A 16,248-nucleotide genomic window follows, 5' to 3' on the forward strand; every position below is an offset into this window, starting at 1 on the left:
GCAATTAAAAGCACTGGGTGTTGTTACAGAGGAGCCAGGTTCCATGTCCAGAACCCATATGGCAGCTAACCATTTGCTGGGACTCCAGTCCCAGGCATCTCCTGCCTTCTTCTGGCTTCTCTCTAAGTGCTGTGCACAGACACATGCAGGCAAAACACCCATATAACCAAATTTTAAAACAAGTTAGAAAAAGGAAAGCATGGAATTCTCTACAATGATGTCAGAGCCCCGAGACAGAGAGCAGCCAGGGCTAGTTAAAACGAACTCGTTCTGGTCTTGAATGGAAGCAGCTCTGGCCTTTCACTGAGCCAGACAGCTTTGTTCTGAGGTTAACAGAGCTCATCATAACTGTTCATCTAAGAGCAGAGTATACAGTGCTGTGAAGTGACCTTCCCTTGACATTTTCTGTAGTTGTGTTCTTTATCTTTTGTGTCTATGAGAATTGTGGCATTGGTACAGTTATCTTTTAGATTGAATGTTGTGTGATGTTTTACTCTTTTGGCTTTGGGGGGCCACCACTCAGCTCCCAAATAAATCACACACAGAGGCTTATTCTTAATTAGGAATGCCTGGCCTTAGCTTGACTTGTTTCTTGCCAGCGTTTCTTTTTTTTTTTTTTTTTTTTTTTTTTTGGTTTTTCGAGACAGGGTTTCTCTGTGGTTTTGGAGCCTGTCCTGGAACTAGCTCTGTAGACCAGGCTGGTCTCGAACTCACAGAGATCCGCCTACCTCTGCCTCCCGAGTGCTGGGATTAAAGGCGTGCGCCACCACCGCCCGGCCTTGCCAGCGTTTCTTAAATTCTGCTTACCTTTTGCCTCTGGGCTTTTATCTTTCTCTCTTTCTATACACCTCTTTTTACTTCTTTCTCCATGGCTTGCTCTGTATCTGGGTGGCTGGCCCTGATGTCCTCCTCTCTTTGTTCTCTTGCTCCTTTTCTTCCTTATTTCTCCGATTTATCCTCTGCCTGCCAGCCCCACTTATCTTTGCTCCTGCCTTGCTATTGGCTGTTCAGCTCTTTATTAGCTCATCAGGTATTTTAGACACGCAAAGAAGTTCATCTTCACAGAGTAAACAAATGCAACATTAACAAAAGCAACACACCTTAAAATAATATTCCCCATCAATCAATCATCAGGATTGACAGGTCACATAGGCTCCAAAGCAATCTTTCACTCTGTCATTTATCAGATTTTCAACTAAGACCATGTGGTACAAGATGAACATGCCAGAGGCATTTCTCTCCATCATTTAAAAAATTTATATATTTTGCATGACTTTGAAGTAAGAACGCCCCTAAATGTCTCTGCTTTTACATTGTGATCATGTTCAGAAATGGATTTGTTAACTGAGCCTGCTTAGGAATAGGTAGAACTCTACATGAATATGTTCAGACTGCCTAAGTAAAATCCCCATGCTTCCTCTGTTTTGGAAAATAAATGTTTTGGAAAAAAAAAAACTCTCATGTTTTCCCTGCCTCTGGCAAGTAAGAAATTTTTCTCATTTCTTCTATCTTAGTTGTTGTGATGGCTATTCTTGGTAGTCAAACTGACTGCCTCTGGAATTAACTAAGACCCAAAGAGTTGGATACACCTATGAGGATTTTTTTTTTTTAAAAAAAAGACTTTGAAATTAAAGACCCATCTTTAATCTGGATCATTTGAGGTGCTATCCACTTCAGTTGCTTGGTGGCTGTGCACACCTCTAACCCCAGCACTCAGGAGGCAGAAGCAGCTAGATTTTCGAGTTTGAAACCAGCCTGGCTTACCGAATGAGTTCCAGCGCTACATAGATAAACCCTGTCTCAAAAACAACAACAACAAAATCAAATAAAGAATAAGCTCCACCTTTATCCTGGATTGCACCTTCTGGTGGCAGCTTACATATATAAAGGATATTGAAGGAGAAAGCTCTCTTTCTGTCTTTACCTGCTCGCCCTAACTCTGGCTACCTTTGCCAGCATTTGAGCCTGTTTCCTTGGAATGTTGATGTATACTGAAGACCAGCTGAGATATCTGGCCTCGTGGAGCTGAGTAACTACTGAACTCCTCATGTTTCTTTTGGTAGGTGGCCATTGTTGGATTACCTAGACCACAGTTTGTAAGACATTCTAATAAATCAACTCTCTACATGCATGGACAGATTCATTCTACCAGTCCTGTTCAGGTAGAGAACTTGAATATTGCTGTTGTGTTTCTCTTTTTAACCTCTGTATTATGCCCAGATCACAGAGTTCCCCTCACCACCGCCCCAAAACCAACAAGGAGACTGAATCCCATAAGTAAAAGCAAAGAGCCTTTAATCAAGTTCAAAATTGAACCCTCTGGTGTGTCCAGTGCATTGACACAATCAGAGAGCCTCCAGCTCAGTTGGGGTGGTTTGTTTTGTTTTTATCATAGCAGAGGTTGGGTTGAGGGATGTCTAAGGTCCTGATTGGCTGACATTTGTCTAAGGGTGTCTTGGTGAAAGGGGATGGTAATCCCACCTACAAGGGTTGGAATGTTCAGTACTTTCCTCTTGGATGCTGATTGGTCTGTTCCAAAGTGGTGCCTGGGTTGTCCCAGTTTGTGGTTTTTCCTGGAGTCAGGCGTTGTTTTAGGGTAAACTGAAAACGCAGGTCTCTATCTTGGCATGGCAGGAGAGGAGCCAAGGGGCATTGGGTACCAAGCTTCCCTGGGCTCTACATTGCCCTTCAGGACTATGAGCTGGCTAATAATAGCGATCATAAACTCATTCTTCCTAGCTCCATTAGTCTCTAAGTATTGTACTTTTTATGAACACTCCTCTGTATTATTATTGATTTGCCAACAGTTTGCTCTGAATTTCAGGAATAAAACTCCTAAAACAATGGAGCCATCATCCAGCTCTCTGGTGACGGAAAGACCTATTATCTCGCTAGTGATCTAGTTCCTGTTTTTCTTTCCTGGTTGTCTGAAGTCCCTGTGACCTTCAGTTCACCTGACCTCAGTGTGAAGCCACTTAACAAACCTCTCCTTTTGTGCCCTTAGTTGTCAGCATTCTGCGTACCCTTCTACTTGTGTGTCAGGGAATGACGCCACCCCACATATGTAGTGGACTGTACAAGCTGCCTAGCCACATTATGTCCTGGAGGAAGACGGGCGTGCCTATGGAGTGCAGGAAGTTAGCAGATACTGCTACTGGAGCCTGGGGCAGATGCTATTGAAATGCCTATCTCTGCTGATCTAGAAAAGGTCTTTGGGGTGGAAGGCAGGGTCAGGAACCAATGTGCTGTGTCTCCAAGCACAGTAGAGCCCTATGGCAGGTGCTCTTGTCACTCAGGTTTCACTAGCCAATCAGACCCTCCAGGTGACCTGCCAGTCAGAAGTTGTGAGGGTCCTTCCGGCCGCCAGCTTCAGGCTTGGTTTTGAAGAGAAGCTGACGCCAGTGGTTTTTTCCTGTGCTGTGAGTGGCTGGGAGCTGAGCAGAGCGCATGGGCAAGCTGGAAAACCACGACTTGGTGAGTTTCAGGCTGCTATCCCCAGACTGGGAGGAGCGACTAGTTGAGCCGAGGGAGTCCGTGTGGTGCGTGCACCCCTGGCCGGTTGGGAGCCAGGATGGCCCAGCGTGTTCCTGCTGGTCCTGCATACTCCAGCATGGTCTGCGTGCTCCTGCAAATCCTGTATGGTCTTTGCAATTCCCGGGGTTGGCTGGCAGCCTTCGAGGAACTTCATTTCGTTGGCTGCATCTACGCAGAGCATCGGGAACGGGACTGCGTTTTGAGAGATCCCTGTTGTTGACGTCACTGTCAAATGCCTTAGGGCTTGTGTTGTCGCAGTGGAACACATTTGGGAAACTCAGCCCTGGTCCCTTTAGTATCTTCCAGAAGTTCGGCACTTTTAAGATTTAACATTTAGGTTTAGGAGGCGTCTGGAGGTAATTCTATGAAGCTTGTAAACAGTATCTCCTATGTAGAGTAGAACTCCACCGCTAAACTGTGATGTAGAAAAGTAGAATTGGTGGTAATAAAGGACTCACCAGTTCTGAGGAAACGTTAAGTCACAAAGTAGAATTTAGGTAAGGGAGAGCTGCATCCCAAATACCACAAAGGTTAGTGGTATGCTAATCATACTTGTTAGAGATTAGCATGATGAGATGCAAGTGTTTGTCCTCCAGGATTAGCCAGCTACATTCCCATAACAAAGGAGACAACCCTCACCCTCGTTTTCAACCAGCATAAAAAAAAAAAAAACAACTGCCTCTAAATGCTGCTCAGGTGACCATTTCAGGGTCCCAACCTGCACTAAGTCCCGGTGTGCCAGAAAGGTAGGTTAATTCTAGAACATGGCATCTCCAGTCTTTTTGAAATGAAATTTTGAGTCAAGATCTCCTATTTTGATTGAGATTACTTGAACCCTGTCTGTAGACCCACAAGGCATTGCTCTTGTTCTCCTCCTGACTAAACACCCTAAACCTTGGATAACAGGTCTGCCTCACCACAGAGCTCCAAAATGACCAGTTTGAGTCACATAGTGGACTGCCCATTGCAGAACAGGGAAAGGGTTTCTGTGTGGAGCGTGGCTTCTCCCTTCAGACCAGAAGAGGAGGAACAGTGTGCTGTGCGCATTGCAGGGGAAACAGACCAGACAATGGCTACATCACAGACTGAAGTTGAAGGTGGTGCACTTAGGGGTCTCCATTACAGAGAAGGAATGACTTTCTATGTAATTTCCCCGCTTGCATTAATTCTGTCTATGTGAATGAAGATGACAGAATTGATGGGTGTACAGTTTAGCAAGGATACCTTGAACTACTAAGTATTCAGTTTTCAATTAGCGAGCTCTCCTATGCAGATGTGTGCAATCCTGGTTGACACAGTTAAGTCAGCTGAGAGGTTGGAGAAACAGGCGCTTGGCTGTAACTTCATGTGTTCGCTTATGGCACTCAGTGACTAGCATTTTAAATGAGACAAAGTCACACAGTCTCTTATTAATGGCATTCTCTCTATCAGGGAAGTACCTATTCTGTTTCATAGTCAGTATAGATAAGTGTTCTTCCTATTTTTATTATTTTAAAACTTTAATTATTGGTATCATTTTTAACATTTATTTTCTTTAAATGCATACTGCGTTTTTGTTTTTACTTTTCAGTGTTTCCCAGTTTAAGGATTTTGTTCCATTTTTTTCTTAAGTGCTGTTTATTTATTTATATATTTATTTATATCAGTTTAGGGCAGGAGTTCCCAGCCTTGGAGGTCATGGCTCCCTTCGGGGAATCAAATAACCCTGTCAGAGGACTGGCCTAAGATCATTGGAAAGTACAAATATTTATATTATAATTCATAGCAGTAGCAAAAAATATAGTTATGAAGTAGCAGTGAAATATTTTTTTAGTGGGGGTAGCCACATCATGAGGAGCTGTATTAAAGGGTCACAGCATTAGGGAGGTTGAGAACCACTGATCTATATCAATGTCTCCTGTAGCTCAGGCTTGCCTCACACTATGTAATTGAGAATTGCTTTGAACATCTAATCCTGTCTCTTCTGACTAGTTCTGGGAAGACAGTCCTGTAACTCCTTCCAGGCTGGACCTTGACTGGTCTGTGGGAAGGAAATATAGACCAATGAATGAGTATCCTCTAAATTCTTTAGATTTTATTGTGAATTTACAAGTGAGGTGGGACCTGTGTAAGAACTGAGTCCACTGACAACTGTAAAGCAGGTGTAGTTACAGCAGAGAAGGGGAGGGGCAGGAAGGAGGGCGAACGCTAATGTAGTTGACATTAGCAATGAGTAGAGAGGTAATCAATTTTAGGTGATCAATATATATTCTGACTGGCCATCTCTTGGGTCCACAGACCAGACATTCAAGAATCTATGTAAAAACTGAACTAATCTTTAAACCAAATTACTGTAATTACAGTAATTCAAGCGAAATAGAAGGACAGGATAAAATGGTATGGGCATGCCTGATATGACTGTGTTTTTCCAGGTTTAAGATGAATACGCCAAGAAAAAATAGTGTAAGTAGTACTTGGTATGCTCTAAAACAATTCTTCATCTCTGGAGCACTTGGCCATCAAGCCTGTTTTAACTTTTTAATAGAAATTTTGGGGATTATTATTACATTATTTCCACTATCTCTTTCCTACCTCCAAGCCCTCCCATAGACCTTGCATTGTGGTCTAATCCATGGCCTCTTTTTAACAATTACTGTTTGAATGTGACCTGTGTTTGGTTGCAGGACCTCCCAGCTATGAAGTAAAGGGTTTGCTACACTGGACATTGAGTGTATAATGGAATGTGTTCACCTAGAACCCTGTGCATTGGAGGAGGAACAGGAAGTGCTCTGGGAGAATGGAGGGTTTTACTCAATTACAAATTTCTCACATTAGGCTCTTATGCACCCATAGTGTGGAAGGGCAAACGTGGGAGGGGTTTTGCTCTCTGCTCACTCATTAGGGGATAATGTCCTGAAGTCCAGCTGGGTGGTCCTAGCTAATGAGGGACTCTGGTAATGCTTGGTAACTAGGAGCACCGGTAAGAGGTAGCTTACAGGTTTTTTCCAGGAGTCTCCTCTTATTCTGATGTAAGGACCACAAGTCATGCCTTGATGAGTGTAGGAACCACTGTCCCCAGACCAGAAAGAGAAGAATGGCTGAGTTGTCAGAGCTGCTTGAACAGGGATGGCTGATAAGCCAGACTGAGGTTCCTTTTGTCCCTGTGGTGACCTGGGTAGTGGCCCTTGCCCTTTGAGCTTTGTTGAGTGTGGATTCCCAGGGGAGGGAGCGGCTCTGCCGTCCTGCCATGGGAGACTATGTGCTTGCAATATCACTGCCTTATGCTATGTAATTGAGGTTTGCCTGATGCTATGTAATTAAGAATTGCTTTGAACACCTAATCCTGCCTCTGCTGCTCAGTGCTGGTTAGATAATCCTGCAACTCCTTCAGGGCTGGGCCTTGTCTGGTCGGTGAGAAGAAAAAAACAGACCAGTTAATGAATGACCTTCAATATCTCGGACTTTTAGTGGGGACTTAAAAATGAAGAGGGATCTGTGCAAGAATTAAGTTCATAGCCGGTGGGTGGTGGCGCACGCCTTTAATCCCAGCACTCGGGCGGATCTCTGTGAGTTCGAGGCCAGCCTGGTCTACAAAAGCTAGTTCCAGGACAGGCACCAAAAACTACAGAGAAACCCCTTCTCGGAAAAAAAAAAAAAAAAAAAGAATTAAGTTCATAGACCAAGCCTGAAGCTGGTAGAGTCACAGTACAGAAAGGGAAAGGCAGGACCAATGGGTGAAAGCTTTCCTATTTCAACATTAGTTGAGATTGAGATGTGGAACTAGGTAATCAATTTTAGATGCTCCATACATGTCCTGATTTGCCATTTCTTGGGGTCCACAGACCAGGGCAATCAAGAATCTGAGCCAGGCAGTGGTGGCGCACACCTTTAATCTCAGCACTCGGGAGGCAGAGGCAGGCGGATCTCTGGGAGTTTGAGGCCAGCCTGGTCTACAAGAGCTAGTTCCAGAACAGGCACCAAAGCTACAGAGAATCCCTGTCTTGAAAAACCAAAAAAAAAAAAAAAAAGAAGAATCTGGATAGAGGACTGACCTTATCATGAAACCAAATTGCTATAGTTGTAGTTTAATCAAAATAGATCTGAGTAAAATGTGTGATCCTGCCTACCAGAACTGTTATTTTCCTGGTTTTAGATATACACCCTGAGATAAAAGGTTTGGGAAATCTTTGATGTGCTCTAATACAAATCCTTAGTCTCTGGAGAACATGGCCAGAAAGCCTGTTTCAACTTCTCAAAATAAGTTTTTGGGATTGTAGCTACATCATATTCACTTTCTCTTTCCTGTCCCTAAGTTCTACCATGAGACCTCATTATTTTCTAATACATGGCCTGCTTTTCTTTAATAACAGTTACATAGTAACAACAGTTTCACAATAACAACTTCCACTGTGTGCGTATGACCTATGTTTGGCTGCAGGGTTACCCCACTACCAGGCAATGGATCAGCTGCACTGCACACTGATTGTGTAATGGAATGTGCACACAAAGGACCTTGTGCTTTGGATGAGGAACAGAATGTGCTCTAGGACAGTGTAAGAATGTCTACTAAAATGCTTTCTAGACCAGGGCCCTGTCCACTGGGCTGGAAGGCCGAGCTGGAAAGACTGCTATCTAAGTGATTTGATCTCTGATCACCCAGTAGGGGAGCTGGTAATATTCTGAGGCCCAGCTGCGTGACCCTAGCCAATGAGGAACTCTGGGAAGGCTTAGCAATCAGGAGTACTAGTGGCAGGAAGCTTGCAGGTTCTTTCCAGGATTCTCCTCTGCCTCTGCTGTAGGGAGTTGTAAGGAAGGCACAAGCCATGCCCTGGTTGGTGTGGGGTGTTCAGAGAACGTCTCTGGTGCTGTCATTTGTGCTAGCATCTCTTAGGTTCTGTCTGTCCCCATTGGATGATGAGAAGGGAAGGGAAGGTAGGGACAATCTTGGAATCTACAGGAGATATGGACTGGGGAAGGCGAGGCTGCAGATGTAGTTCTGTTGTAGCCCTAGAGGCATCATGAATAGGTCTGTGGGCAGCCTCACTAATTCCATGTACAACGTCTTAATACTGATTCATCAGGGTCCCAGAGGTCATTTATTTAGTATCTTTATTTAGGTTTTTGTTGTTAATCTGTGAAACACTTTTAGTTTATTGAATAAAAAGTACTATGAGGGCTACGTATGTCACTCAACAATAATTTTCTAGGGGTTGACCTGAGTTTAACACCTGTTGGACTCTAGCATCCAAACACCGAGAAGGAGTTGCCCCCAGAGACCACCTCACACACCACAGCCGATGCAAAAGCATGAGGATTTTATTAATTCTGTCATGACAGGGTCCCCCAGCATTCAGGAAGCCAAGGGACCCCGAATAGCGGGTACAGTCTACTTTTAAAGGGGCCACAGAAGCAAGGGGGGTTGTTCTTTGACTATTCTGATTGGCTTATTCGAAAGGGCTATTACCAATAATTGGCTGGAGAGCTGTTGCCAGATCAGATGAGGTAAGAGGTCATTTTGACCCTGTTTCCCAGGGGACCGAACCAAAACATACGTATATGGGCAATTGTTCAGGAACTGAGTACGTGCAAGTGTAGCTGTTAGGTCCTTGGTTCCCAGGGGGAGGGGAGGAAGCACTATGGCACAGAGGCTGAGAGAATTCAGAATTGTCAAAAATGGCTTCAGGATTGTCTTAAAGTCTTATACACCCAAGTTGGGAGGTTCATAGCTATGTGTTATTTCATATCCAGGTGATCTGGCAGACTCTTTGGTGTGTCACCTATACACACATCATTCTCTTTCACACATATAAACATACACATAACAATGGGGCCAGACTTCTTTTCAAAAGTGCTTATGACTTATAAAGCAATTAACAAGTTCCTTTAGGTATATAATACAGATCATTCAATAGTTCTTTAAGAATCTGTTACCTTGCATTTGGTTTAAAATTTTTCATTTCTTCACTCTGATGTAGACTTATATCCAATCATCAATCATAGTAAACAAAATGGTTTTTAAACAATCCTAACAGACATCCTTTTCTTTATCAAAAGAGAATGAGATAGTTTTAGTATTCAAAATTATTTTCTACAGTACAGAATTGTCAGAAGGTTTCAAGTGAATTCCTTCCAATTTTGGTGTGCCAGACCTCCTCACCCATCTCATGTTCTATTAGTTGCAAAGGAGAGAACTCTAGTGCACATGTGTTGTAAAATGTCTTTTTTTTAAAGAAAAAACAGAAAAGGGGAGATGATGTAGGATGCCCCTCTGTATGCTGTGAATACCATCGGTTAATAAAGAAACTTCTTTGTAGGCTTATAGCAGGGCAGAATAGAGCTATGCAGGGAAAACTAAAACTGAATGCTGGAGGAAAGAAGGCAGAGTTAGAGAGAAGCCATGTAGTCCTGCTAGAGACAGATGCCAGAACTTTACCCGGTAAGCCACAGCCTCATGGTAATACACAGACTAATAGAGATGGGTTGATTTAAGATGAGTTAGCCAGAAATATGCTAGAGTCATTGGCCAAGCAGCTTTTAAAATACTATAGTTTCTGTGTGATTATTTTGGGTCTGAGCTGCCAGTCGGCCAGGAAACAAACAAGCAACCTCTTATAACACACAGGGTGAGTGGTCATCAGTGACTTCTTTGACTTTGGTTACAATTTTGTAGTTCTTGTTTAAGGGACTATGTTAAATTTGTAGGTTTGTCTTTGTGTTTCCTTTTATCAGTGCTACCTTCTATGTTCTGTAAATTTTCTTTTTCGTGGCTATAATCTGATAATATTGTTTCTCTGGAAAATGATGGACCTTCACCTATTTTTATTTCCTGAAATATTGCTTTATTATGTTGTGAGTTCTTTGTGTTTGTTGGTTTGGAGACTTTCTGTGGAGAAACAGTTTTAGCTGTCTCTTCTTGATCTTAGAGGCTTGTTCCCTCTTCTTTCTTGGCATTTCTGTTTTTTCCAGTCATTACTATCATCAAGTTTCTGATTTTACTATTTAAGATATTGATGTGGTTGATACCTTGGTTTGGGGGTTTTAAAACCTTCTCATATATCATTGTCTCTGTCTTGTTACCTCCAGCTGTTAACATGTGAGAGCCTACAGTTATCTGTGGGAACATCAATTGAAGATGTACACCCTTCAGAATGGCTGGTTGCTATTTCTTTGAAAGAGTTTGTTGATTGACAATTGATGTGTGAAAGTCCTTCCACAGAGGGTGCAGTATTCCCAATAAAGTTGGTCTGGGCTGGATAAGAGAGCTAGCTGAGCAGAAAACAATGACCAAGTAAGAGAGAAGGCTAGGAGTAAAGATTCTTCATGAATAGGGGAAGAGGAAAAAGAAAAATCTTCTTCTTCAAAAAAAAAAGATTCCTTGTGGTTTTTGCCTTTAGTTGTTATCTTGAATTTTTATCCTAAGCCCTTACAATGATGGATTGTGATCTGCCAGAATCAAGCAAATAAACCCATTCATCACCTGAAATGCTATGGTTAGAGAATTTAATCACAACAACAGAGAAACAAGTTAGACCAAAACTGGCACACCAAAAGTGATTTTGTTGTTGGGCAGAACCTAGGAATGTTATCTTTTCAAAGACTGGAATATATTGGGACTTTGAATGGCAAAACCCATAAAAAGCTCTACACATAGCTTAATCACCTGCGCTTGAAGGACCTGGAAGATGGAAGTGTTGAGCATAATGACAGTAAGTGAAAGTCCAGATCGTAGAATTTCAGTGGCAAATAGACTCCATGATAAATACCTCTAGAGGTCATTTGTGTGATATTTTGGCCCCTAGCCTTTATTATTGTTCCTTTGCCTCCCAAAAATTCAGTAAGGCAAAATTAGAAAATAATGGGCTGATTTTTTAGATGGAATATTGACTCTCTTGGGTGACTATTACTGATGAGTCATTCATAATTACAATATTTTAAAAAAAGCACAAGTGGGTCATAAATAAACGAAAAGTCTGTGGGTTGTAGAGAAAAACAGAATTAGGTGGATTCAGATGGCAGTCACGTGCCAAGTATAGGCAGGAATTTTCAGGGAGATTATCACCATTAAATAGAATGCTCTTCCTCTACATTGGAAGCCTGGCAAGGTGTCTTAAGGGTGAGAACCCATCCTTCTATGCTGTTAGTCAATGGAAGGTCTAGCAAAGTAATTCCTAGTCCCAGGAAGCAACTTCTTACAAAGCCTGCTGCAACTCTAGTCCTATCAGGGTCCATCATAACTTAGAAACTGAATTTGGGAGAATCATTAATATTGTTCTGGTTCTAGAAAGAAGAAAGATGCAAACTTTAAAGCCATGCATTCTTAGTCTGGTAATTTAGTTCAGCAGTAGTTTATTTAGTAGGCATCTGTGTTTGGTAGAGCCAGAGCTCCTGTGAGGAGACTATGAGAGTTTATTTCATGATGCTGTGTGGATGACGCCTGTATTTTGAGCCCATAAGATGTTGAGATATTTAAGCTATGAGACATTTTACTTGAAGAACTATATATATGGAGTAGAAGTAACCAAAGAGAGTTGTATGAATAGTTGTGATAATAGAGGCATCTAAGCCCTTTGAAACTGAAGTTTCACGTGTCTGATACAGAGCTACTACCGGATTTAATGGTTGTCCTTCTGGGTTTCTGTCTTTCTTCACGCCCAACCTTCACTCATGATGTCTCAGTTCCTTTCCTTTGGAACAGGAATTGGTATTCTGTGCCATTGGATGTTGGAAACATTTAACTTACCTTCTGATTTTACAAGATTACAGTCAAGAGAATGTCTTTAATGTCAAAAGAGACTCTGGACATTTGCACAGTGCATAGGTGGTTGCAGATTACAAGGATCATTGAAATGACTACATGCATTTTCTTCATGGATAACCCTGACCCTATATTGACCTGTGTCTGAATCTAGTCAACTGAGTGAAAAGCTCTCAGATAGGGTAATGTATTTGAACATGTGTCTCTCCTTGATGACCTTCTTTGGGGTGCTTGTGGAACCTTTAGTAGGAAGAACCTTTCTGAGTGGAATTCCTCAATGGTGATGGGATTTGAGTGTCTATATCCTCATCCCATTTCCTGTTCTTTGTTTCTACTGTGGTGGGGTTCAGACTAATCAGCTAGCTTCCTTTTGCTGTCACAGTATCACTACTGTATGATATCACTACATCTCATTAGATACAGTTGAAGCAATTGCTATTCAGTGGTAAGCCCTTTTGCTTTCCTTATTTTATTTATTTTCTTAAAAGAAACAATCTTTTCTCATTTTATATGCTAATCTCAGTTCCCACTCCTTCCCCTTCTGCTCCCTCCACCTTCTCCCCCTTACCCCTCCATCCACTCCTCAGAGAGGGTAAGGCACATTGTTTTGAGGCCCTCCCCACTATATCTAGGCTGAACAAGGTATCTCTTCAAAGAGAATGGGTTCCACAAAGCCAGTGCAAGCAGTTGGCAGTTGGGATAAATTCTGGGCTCACTGCCAGCAGCCACACAGCCTGCCCTAGCCATATGACTGTTACCCACCTTTAGATCACCTGATTTTTTAAGAATTTTGTTGTTTTTATTTTTGTTTCTGAAGACAAGGTACGTCTGAGTAGCCCTGTCTCTAATGAAAGTTGTTCTGTAGACCAGGTTGGTCTCAAACTGACTCTTGCTTTAAATGCTGAGATTAAAAGTTGGCCAATATTCCTTTTTTTTTGGCGGGGGGAGGGGATGGGAGATTTTAAGACAGGGTTTCTCTGTAACTTTGGAGATTGTCCTGGGACTAGCTCTTGTAGACCAGGCTAGCCTCGAACTCACAGAGATCCACCTGCCTCTGCCTCCTGAGTGTGGGATTAAAGACGTGTACCACCACTGCCCAGCTTATATTCTTTGTTTTACATAAAGTATTGGGTGATGGGCCTAGAGTGTAGGTTTTTGTACATGTCAAACATGTTCTCTTATTTGTGCTTTTTTTTAAAAACTTGAATTTTGAAATTTGGCAGAGGGTATCATTCTCTTCCCCAGAATGGCAGTATTCATGACATTAATACTGCCTAGGCCTTCTGAGTCATTGGGTTACTGGTGTTTGACATTCTTTCTGCTTGTTGTGTTTATTTTAATTTTTTTAAATGAATATGATTCTTTGGCCTGTACGCATGGTTATGTGCCACATGTGTGACTGATCCTCACAGTAGTCGAAAGATGGTCTTAGATTCCCTGAACTTGAAATAATGGATAATTGTGATCTCCCATGTAAGTTCTGGCAATTGAGCCCACCTATATGCAAGATCAGCAAAAGCTCTTACCTGCTGAGCCGTTTCTCCTGGCCTATGTTGATTATTTATGATCAACATTTACATCACTCATGTTTTTAATCTGTCAATTTGTAACTGTTTAAATATGCAGTCCCTACTAGTAAGATTTGCTAAAGTTATAGTTTGAACTGGAACACTTCAGATTTCTGAAAGATAAAAACAGAACAGGATTGAATGCATAACTCTGTGTAGGAGCTTCAGTAAAAACCCTGAGTTCTTTTGATCTTTCTTGATTTATTTTTGCAGGGGAGATTGGTTCTTAATATTTACTTCTTGCTGTCCTGGAACTGATTGCATAGGCTACCATTCAACTCAGAGGCAGATACACCTGCCTCTGCCTTCTGAGTTCTGGGATTAATGGTATTGGGTTTTTTTTTTTGTTTTTGTTAGTAATTGTTCATACACTTTCTCTGGGGTATACTCAATACTATTGATCTGCTGGCTTGTTTCTCTATGTCTGTTAATAGGCATGTCTTTTGCAAGGTGATATCCCATTCTAAGCATTAAGAAATGATAAGGGTAAACCTATCCATTTTCCTTCTAAAGTGACTTGATGATTATATTATAATGTCTGTTGGAAACACCAGAATTATATGACTATATTGTTAAAGAAGTATACATTTACAGTGTTGTCAATATCATGGTTTTTGTTGTATACATGTATGGCATATTTTAGGATACAGTGACTTATGATGACTTGCATGTTGACTTCACTGGGGAAGAGTGGGCTTTGCTGGATCCTTCCCAGAAAAATCTCTACAAAGATGTGATGCTGGAGACCTACATGAACCTCACTGCTATAGGTAAGACTGCGAATTTTCCTTCATGTTTTAAAATAAGGGGACAACTGTTCCTTGGTTATCAATGCTCTTCTGTAATTTTAATTGAAATGAAGAAGAATGAGGTGGATGAATAAGGCATGGTTCTAAGGAACACTAAAGATTGTAACTTAAATTTTACACAATTTCCAATAATATGTCATACATTTCCTGGTACTATATTTTAGGCTACAAATGGGAAAGTCATAATATTGAAGGACATTGTCACAGTTCTCGGAGATATGAAAGGTAATTTTCATGTACAAGCTGATACAAATGTGCCTGCGAAGATATTTTATTGTATCTGGAAGTTTTAAAGAAAAGCAGCAACATAAATAATCACAGCATAAAGTTCATTGATAATCATTAAATTCTCGCAAAGCCATGTTCTTCAAGGGCAGGTAAGTGAATTGTGTTTGCAAGTCATTGTTTTAAGAAGGAAGACAAGAAATCAATGCCTTTACAGATATCACCACTTTATTCATATTTCAATCAGAGCTATGCCAATCCATATAGTTTCATATCACTTATATTATAATATGTATACATGTTGGATAAGTGATAAGTATATGTTCAAAAGCTTCTAATAAGCAAGTAGTCCATAGTAAAGCTATTGTTACTCATATAGTTGTTTCTACTTTGCTAAGTTTAGTGAGACAGGTAGTTAGCATCATTATTTAAGGGGGGGGGGGTTGAGGGGAGTTGTAGAGAAACCATAATCCATGTACCATATGTTTATGAGGAAGAGAAAGGCAAACTCTAAGTTCAATGTAGAATCTTTTTGTTATTCTTCCATTAATAAGTATAGTATATGTTACTATGGATATAAGCCATATGAGCATAGGATATGAATAAAAGCCATGTACCTCTCTCTGTCTCAGAATAATTAGAATATATATAGGTCCCCATGCTGAGTAAACTTGTTGAATGTGATTCAAGTTTACAAGTAATTAATTTTCCTGCTTTATTGGGGGGATACATCAACCAATCCATACTGAAGAGACGCCCTATGACTGCTAAAAATATGTAAATACTTCTGTTTGTTCTGGTTCACTTTGAAAATGTAGTATGACTCACAATATAGGAAAATTTATCAAATGAAGTAAGTGGTTTTAAGGTGTGAATTCTCCCAGTTCTCTTCAAATATGTGAACAATCTCATAGAGATAAAAGATACCATAAATGGGAGCCAGGTAGTAAAGGCTCTTACCATCACTGGCATCTTCAAATATATAAAACATTCCTTACTGAAGGGGAACAACATAAGTGTAAACAAAGTCATAACAGCTTATGACCTGATTACTCTTTAAAATTAGACCAATTGTAAAATTAACTGATACAGATATAAAGATACTTTACGACAGTGCAAGTCATAAAACTTTTACATGTACCCATTATCCTTGCAGGCATGAAAGAAGTCATATTGGAGAGAAACTTTCTGAATGCAATCACGGTGGTAAAACCTTTGCACATCACAGTCATCTCCAAACATATAAAAGAACACATAGCGGAGAGAAAACCTATGAATATAATCAATGTGGTAAAGCCTTTGCATGTCACAATAATCTTCAAGTACATAAAAGAACACATCCTGGAGAGAAACCCTATGAGTGTAATCAATGTGGTAA

At 41.1% G+C, this 16,248-nt stretch overlaps 1 pseudogene; it reads left to right on the forward strand.

Moving 5' to 3' along the window:
- Positions 1–3,397: 3,397 nt before the first annotated feature.
- LOC101995767 overlaps positions 3,398–16,248 on the forward strand; it is a 14,438-nt pseudogene continuing 1,587 nt past the window's right edge.

Source organism: Microtus ochrogaster, linkage group LG3 (genome assembly GCF_000317375.1).
Source record: "Microtus ochrogaster isolate Prairie Vole_2 linkage group LG3, MicOch1.0, whole genome shotgun sequence".
NCBI classification, from domain to species: Eukaryota; Metazoa; Chordata; class Mammalia; order Rodentia; family Cricetidae; genus Microtus; species Microtus ochrogaster.